General features: G+C 37.1%; 1 long non-coding RNA gene across 1 annotated transcript; it reads right to left on the minus strand.

The window, feature by feature from the left end:
- Positions 1 to 2,237: 2,237 nt before the first annotated feature.
- Positions 2,238 to 7,696, minus strand: LOC141436441 (uncharacterized). Its single transcript, XR_012452305.1, has 3 exons — positions 7,657 to 7,696; positions 4,439 to 4,475; positions 2,238 to 2,380 (listed from the first exon to the last, which is right to left on the minus strand). It is a non-coding gene; the product is annotated as an uncharacterized lncRNA (long non-coding RNA).
- Between the last annotated feature and the right edge of the window lie 1,074 nt (positions 7,697 to 8,770).

Raw genomic sequence — 8,770 nt, forward strand, 5'->3', positions numbered from 1 at the left:
TGCATTCAGTATCGATTTCAATTGGAATCGATTCTATGTAACTGACACTAACGTCAGCGCTAACCGTTAATTTAAGTTTTCCGTAACTTACAGTTTGTGGCAACTCAGGTTTTTTTTGTAAAATTAAGTGTTCGTCAGTCTTAATAATTATGATACCTGCTTGCTCTGTGAACGTATGTCCCAGCAGTACCGGGTGCTTAAGTAAAGAATCCGGAACTACTAGCACCTCCACTAAAGCTTCAACAGACTGTACTTGTAATCGAATCTTACATTTTCCTATAGGGTCTATATACGAGTTGCCAAATCCTTTCAAAGATGGTAAGTCGTCATTACGAAGATCAACGCCTAATTCCATAAAATCGCTATATCTAATCATTGTACATTGGCTACCCAGATCAACATAACAAGTCTTAGATAAATCGTTAACTTTTAAGGGTAGGACGTACTTTTTGTCTAAAATACCTGCTAATTTAACTTCTGACACTGATTTTGCGACCTCTTTTTTATTATTATCGTTATCTTTTACTAACCGCCTACAATTAGAACTCTGGTGACCTAATCTTTTACAAATTGTGCATGTTAATAACGGCTTTGGACACTTAAAACTGGGATGTCCGATTTCGTTACAGTTAAAACATTTAATAGAACCATGTTTGGTTTTATCATTCTGCAAATCACCAGGTTTCTTGAAAAAAGTGCTACGTTTATCTTTACTATCTTCCATTTTAATAGATTTAAAATAGGCCAAAATGTGCTCCGGTTCTGAGTAATTTGCAGCCTGAGCACCTAATCTCATCCCCCTATCTTCTAATCCGTCTATAATGCAATCTACCGCATCTTTTCCAAATATCTTACATCGATTTAATAAATTCGTCTTATGATAAAAGTAAGCTTCCAATGATTCATTATGCTTTACTTTTCGGTCTAACATCTCGTGTAAAAGTCGTGAATAATCCTGCACGTTTGGAAAAGTTTTGGTGAGCTTATCTTTCCATTCCGACCATGTATTATTAATTGAGGGTAGACCCTGATACCAAATTTTTGCAACACCGCCTAACTTCGGTAAAGCATAATGAATTAATTGGGTTTCCGACCATTGATATAATTTCGAACACTCCTCTACTTTATTGATCCACGCATCTATAGTTTGCTCTTGGCAAGCCGGATCAAATTCCGGAACAGCATCGGCGTTTATTGAAAAATGATTTTGAGATTGAGACGTAGTAGAAGGCAGTGATTTTATTAATTCCATGACATCTTGTAACGAAAAGTTTCCAACACTAGTACTACCCTTATCCGAATTATCCTTGCGTGAGCTCGGACCTGCCTCATCGCTACTAAAAGAACTAGAAACACTCACGGTAGCTCGACGTCGTCGCTTACTCGATCGTGGATGACTCGAATCTCTGCGACTGCGCAGCCGCTTCCTCGACCTCCGCCGCGATCGTCGCTTGCGCCTGTTGCTGCGCTCCGAGCTGGTCGACGTCCGCGAGCGCGACCGCGAGCGCGGACGCGACTTGCGCGAGCACCGTGTTCTAGTACGGCTCCTCCTGCGCCGCTTGCGCGGACGGCGCACTTCGCTGCGGCCTCGCGCTGGCTGCGCCGCTAGTTCATCGCTGCGCCCCGCTCGTGGGCCACCAGCCGGTGCCAGCTCACGCCCGTCTTCTTCAGGTCGATCTCCCGCCATCAAAACAAAATTAGCTGCAAGAAAGAATACATTGACTGACACTGTAATGTAATCCTAAGCATATAAGGCGCAAGGTTATAGCTGTAACAATGTAGTAAATGTGTCTCACACAGCAAAACAATTTATCTAAATTACCCAATGTGGACGTGTGGGATTATATAGAAATAATTCTGTTTGATCCCACTTCTGAACTAAAAGGGTTAGACAGCTAATTTGAGCAAAGTGAAACTGCAATGATAAAAATCATAGTTAATTTAATTACGATCACAGAGTTACCTTATTTTCCTTCGACGTTCGTACAACGACTGAGCTCCGTCATCGATGGCCACCAATATTAATATACATGTGGGTAAACGGACAATTCAAATCATGTCCGTTATTTCTTTTAATAAAATCCAAAGCTTACACCATATCTTTTTCCTCTACGCTTTCAATTTTCCCGGGTTTTTGAAACGGGTCAATTTGCGTCCCGGTTTTCATTTTGGGGAACACCATCTCGTAATCAAAAAAAAAGGGACAGTCCGTTCATAATAAGTTATACTAACCTCCGCTTCATAACTCCTGTCTCCATGCAAGGGTCTATAGCTGGTCTTGTCAGCCTTGGGTACAGGCTGAGGACGTCTATAGTCGCCCTCGTCATCGCCCTCAGCGCTGTCGCCGTGCGTGCCTGATTGTTTCTGGATCACTATACAGCTGAAAGATTACCACAAATACATCATTATATTGTATACGTCGGTAGTACGATGAACGGTGATGTTGCTCTAAAGATGCGCTCTGGTTGAGTTCGAAATGCGTTGCCTTAAAAGTAAGAGTTTTTCACTGCTCCAACAAGTGACCCTATTTTTTTTTTATTCAACTGGATGGCAAACGAGCAAGTGGGTCTCCTGATGGTAAAAGATCACCACCGCCCATAAACATCTGCAACACCAGGGGTTATTGCAGACGCGTTGCCAACCTAGAGGCCTAAGATGGGATGTACCTCAAGTGCCAGTAATTTCACCGGCTGTCTTACTCTCCACACCGAAACACAACAATGCAAGCACTGCTGCTTCACGGCAGGATTAGCGAGCAAGATGGTGGTAGCAATCCGGGCGGACCTTGCACAAGGTCCTACCACCTGCACCCTATAAGTACAGACCACAAAGTGATTATATAAGGGTTCCGTTTTTACCAACTGCAGTACGCTACCCTAAAAACAATCAATCAATTAAAAAAAACATGCATTCTGAGGGTAGTAGAAATGAAAGTTGCAGTGACATTAGAGTAGTACCATTCAGGTAGTGTCAGGCATCTTGACGTGACGTTTATGACTGTTACGGACATCGGACTTTTGTAATAGGTAAGTAAATCTTTTTAGTTACACAGTCGAAACTGAATTGCGTGCCAGAAAGCGACTTTCATAATAACGCTGCGAATTCTTTGGCAGATGTATGGAAGGCCAATGTGATTACAGTAGCACAAAGGTTCTACCCTGGTACGTGATTCAGTATCTTTGATTGAATTTCCATTGATTATTTATTTATTTATCCATTCAAGTCAGTCCATGACACTCTGTTAGCACATAAAATATTTTAAGTAGAATAATCTTGTAACTACCCACATACACAATTAATTTGATTAATAGATAAATTAATAAAATATTAACGAGCAATGTCAATTTAGGATTCGAACAATTATAAAATCTATATAAATAAAAAATAATCGTAAAAATGTGTTGCTAAGCGCAAAACTCGGGAACGGCGGGAACGATTTCGCTAATTGGGGATGTCTATTTTTTTGCAATGTATAGTAAATCGAAAACCATTTCGAGATAAATGCTTTTTAACTCGTTTTCTGTAGTTATTTAATTTTAACATAATGTAATTAATTTATTATTTAACAAATAAGCAACAAATTAATTTTGAAAAAAGTAGTGAACTAAATGAAAAAATATTGAAATTAGTTTCTTATAATTGACTTTTCTGTACAAAAAAAATATAAAAACCGTGGGTAATTTTTTTTAGACATCCCCATTCTGTTTTGTTGTGTTGTGTTATTGTTAGGAGAAGGTTTTAATGAAAGAAATTTGAAAAATACAAATGGGCGAAGCCGCGGGCATTAGCTAGTATTACATAATTTTATTGTGATGGCAGTTATTTCACATTGTAATTTTATACTGTCTCCATTAAAAAAAAAACATCCACCGAGTAGTAACATTTTTAAACTTTTATTATTGTAATGCTCGTATGTATGTAAGTAACACGAAATTGAAAAAAAAAATTTTAAGGTCATAAATTTTATTTTTAAACACTTAATTTTAGATTAGTTTCTTTACTTCACTTAATTTCTTTCTTTCTTTCTTTAATCACGACGACTTCACAACAACGACTTGAAATGCTGGAGTCTAGAATTTTGTTAGAGATCGATAACTACCTACATTAAAATTATAGTACCCGGCCGCTAAGAAGTCAATCCTGACACAGTGCACAACTATCAAGTTCCTACACGCACACACACACACGCAAACATCACGCCTGTATTCCCAAATGGGGTAGGCAGAGCACACGAAACGTTACCGCTTCGGAGCCACATTTAGCAATTTTAGGTTTACAGTTTGACAAAAAAAAGGTACAATAGTGACAGGTTGCTAGCCTGTCCACTGTAGTCTTTGCCTATACCTCAGTCGCCACTTACGACATCCACCACTGGAAGAAATGTAGAGGTGTAATTCTAACCCGACACCACACGGTTAAAAACAGAAAGATATCTTACCGCTTTTGTCTTTCGTTCCCCGATGACTGTGATATGGCTGGAATAAAAAAAACGTTGAACACAATATTATAAATGGTTCTATATGATTTTTTAAAGTAGGTAATCACAATCGTGTTACTCAGGTGCGAAAGGGATATAAGGTCATGAAACGTACGGCCTTATTTTATGGGGATCTGCTGCAGACATTGAGTCAATTTTTATCTTACAAAAGAGAGCAATTAGAGCAATTTATAATTTGAAGACGCGTGAATCTTTAAGACCTTTTTTTAAGGAAACAGGTATGCTAACCCTGCCGTCGCTTTATGTTTTTGAAATAATCATGTATGTTAGGAAGAACATACTTATGTGATTTTCCCACTAACGTCGATAAGCCAAAGGCTACTAGAAACACAGGGAAGCTTAAAGTTCCATCTTAATACAGACTGGCTAAAACCAAAAAGTCGTTTTTGGGAAATTGCATACGTTTTTATAATAAAATTCCAAAAAATATTACAAACGAAACAGATACAAAATTCAGATCTATTGTCAAGAAGACATTAATATCTAAGGCGTATTATAAAGTTAATGATTATATTTGGAAATAATTTCGATCCGCACTGTGTTAAAAATAAAGTTATGTAAAATACTTATGATGTATAGATATCATTTAATAATATTGTAAATCTGTTTAAAAAAAAATACCTCGTAGAGTTTCTTGCTTTGCTTTCTTCTGAACAGAGGTTTTTCCGAACCGGTGGTAGATTTTTCTTTTAACATTCATAAGTGCTTGTTATAGCCTAAATTGAATAAAGATATTTTGACTTGACTTAACTTGAAAACCCGGCGCGGGTTTTTATTCAAAGTTACCAAAATTTACGATGTATTTTTTGGGAACACTCACAGGAATTCTGCGACATCCCGGAGTTTAAATTCAAATGAACGGATATATAAGATATAAGAGATATCCGCGTGCCTCATTTATGTTTCAGGTGGCCAGAGGGCTGGCAGCTATTTTGGGCAAAGGATTAGTCTTGCGATACAACGCGGGAATGCTACCAGCCTTCTGGGCACTATGACCAGCGACGGTGACCTAGGAGGGATTTTTTATTTATAGGTTAGGCTAGGTTATATATTTTGTACATAGTCATATTTTTAAATGTTTAATGTATTGTGTTTTATTGCTTTTTGTTATAAATAAATATTTTTTGATGGAAAAAAATGAACGGATGTCATATTCCCTGATTTTAATAAAATTATGATATTTAGAAAGAAAGAAAGGAAGAAAATACTTTTATTTAACGCCATAAAAACATAGAAACAAACATAGAACAGATAAAGATATACATGACGCTAAAAAGGTCCCCACTCAGCATAATATATATATATTTCAATTTCTATCAGCCAGCGGTTGGTACCTATTCGTAAAACCAAACATAAGTAAGTATAGGCATTTTAGACGTCTCTTCCCGGATATTGGCATTTTCAATCAAAGGAAGTGTACAGTCGGCGACGAAGGTTCAAAATTCAAATAGCAACAAAATTTGTTCTGTGGTTTATTCTTTTTTTTTTGTAAAGTGTCCCTGTAAATGCCAACAGATTCAAAATTGAAATATATTTTAAAACACTACAAATAAAATGAATTCATCCTTAATTTATAATTGAATAGATTCATCTGCATATTCATTAATTGCGTTTTACGAAAATTAAATCGTGTTTTTTAAATGTTTTTGTACAGTTGTCATTTTAAGGTTATTTCCACACCCTAAAAATTGTCACATGCATACACAAGCACTGAAAATCGCGATAATCCTCCATTAACAAACACCGTGTTTGGCTGTTAAGGGGTTTTCAAAGTAAATAAAAAAAAAACTTTAATTCCTAGAGATTAATGAGGAGCTTTAGTCTCGAAATGCAGAGACAGCTCGACAGATTTGGGAACAAGGGGAAAAGAAGTATGTATCTTATCACTGTATGCCTTCAGACAATTTGATACAAAAGTTCCAACATGACGTGACAGCAACAAGGTATTAAAGTGTAAAGATATTTGAGCTCGACTGTACAAGTTTTCTTGTTGCTTCTAATACCTCCTCTAAAATGTTACTAGCTCCTTGTCCATAAGTTTTGGGTATCTTTAGCCAAACCTCGATTCGCTTGGACGTCTACCCTCGTCTGTCATTGATGTGAACTGATCAGCTAAGTAATCACTCTCTCGAAGCGAGTGCCTATTAATTAATATTAATGAGTATAACCTAACCATCAAAAAGCTGGAAAACCCCGGCTTTGTCACTTCAAAGTTCAATATCTTAAAAACGGCTGAACTGATTTTAATGAAACATATCTAAGTACCATTGCTAGAAAACGTGATATAAAATAAAAAAAAACCCGCATTCAAATCGGTCTACCCCTTTAAGAGCTACGGTGCCACAGACAGACACACACAGCGGTCAAACTTATAGCACTTTTTGCGTCGGGGGTCAAAATATTAGCAAGGTCTCGGTTCAACACACAATTAAAGCACTTTTGTAATATATTATTTAGATTCGTCATACAAAAGTAGAGTAGTAGACGGTGTCTAGATTCCTGTCCAGCAGTGGTGTAGGGGTTATAGCATGCAGCACAGATTGCTGAGGTCCTGGGTTCGATTCCCAGCGCTGGTCTGTTTTTCTGTGCATACATGTCTCAGTCTGTATTCTCGATATGGTTTCACGGGATACCCGTAAAAGTACGGTTACCTTTACTTGCCCGAATTTCATTTGCCCGAATTTCACTTGCCATACCAACGTTTGCCATTAAACATAAAGAACTGTGCTGTTTTCAGGATTTTTTTAAATGTCATCATATATAATGCAGTAGGTTAGGTTAGTTTAATATCAACTCTGAAGAAATTACTATTTCAGAAATAAATTACTTTATGGCAAATGAAAATTCTAGAAAACGTACATTCGGGCATATGAAATTCGGGCAAACGATAAAGTAACAAATTTGGAGTTGAAATAAAAAATACAAAAAGATTCCAAAAAACCAATCATAAAAGTAGAAGAAACGAAGAAGAAACTGTGTGTCTATTTGTTATCTCTTCACGCTCAAATCGTTGGAACCGATTTAAGTGAAATTTGATATGGCGATAGTTGAAGGTGATTTTTGATAGTTTTTATCCCAGAAAATTGCAAAGTTCCCGCGGGATAGCGATAAAAGAAGTCGCGGGCAAAAGCTGATTAAAATATAACTATTTGACTTACCATTTTGAATGACCAAAAACGCGTAAAGAACACTCCGAAGAACGCGCTTTTCCATATTGAACTGATTACTTTTTAAAACATGGGCTGTATTTATATCTATTTCATCATATAATCTCACTTACCTACGTTTAAAAAAGTACATTAGCCGATTCCGTATGCGGGTGAAATTATAAGTCTACGAACAAAATAACTGGTTGTTTAATGGCATTCTTATCGGGACGAAACTAACCTAATCAAGAATAAGTTGGAAAACCCGATTTTGTCACTTCAAAGTACAATATCTCAAAAACGGCTGAACCGATTTGGCTGAAACATCTCTAAGAACCGAAAAGTCCTGTGAATTTCTGGAAGTCCAAAGTGGTGACAGACAAATTGATACGCTGGTATTGGTGGGAACTGAAGGGAACAAAAAATTGGAAAAAGTTTATAGCGTATTATAGGAAAATAGTAAATAGGTTGATAAAAAGATATAAAATAGGTATAAAAGTATGTTAAAATGATATAATGATTATATTACTATTTAGCATACAAAATATTAGTAAAAATTGTGAAATAGATGATAGTTCTTGTAAACCGTTGTAAATTAGATAAAAAGAGGTGAAGCATTGGATTAGCTATAACATTGAGCAAACACTATGTAATTTGTAACTCATGTTATGTGTAGATCAGATGTGACTCATGTTAAAGTACAAATAAAAATTGCATCCCAAAACCATGTCCACCCAATTAGAATGTATACATATTATATGACAAACTTGTAAACTGAAATTTAGAAATAAATATTGTACTAGCTGGTGTTCGCCGCTTGCCAATTGCCGTTGCTGGCCGCTGGCGACTAGCCAATGCTAGCCGCTAGCCGCTTGCAGCGGCTAGCCGATGTTCACCACTGGCCACTCACCATCGCTCGCCGCTGGTGCCTAGCCAGTGCTAGCCGCTAGCCACTCTCCGTGGCTAATCTGCGCTCGCCGCTAGCCACTCGCCATTGCTCACCACTGTGGTGAATTCACTGTAATAGTTTATAAGTAATAGTTTATAAGGAATATTTGTAATATTAATTTACTAAATAAAGAACCCCGTGTTGGTGTAGCTTCCCCAACTAGGTGCATAGAAATGA

Source organism: Choristoneura fumiferana, chromosome 16 (genome assembly GCF_025370935.1).
Source record: "Choristoneura fumiferana chromosome 16, NRCan_CFum_1, whole genome shotgun sequence".
Classification (NCBI taxonomy): Eukaryota; Metazoa; Arthropoda; class Insecta; order Lepidoptera; family Tortricidae; genus Choristoneura; species Choristoneura fumiferana.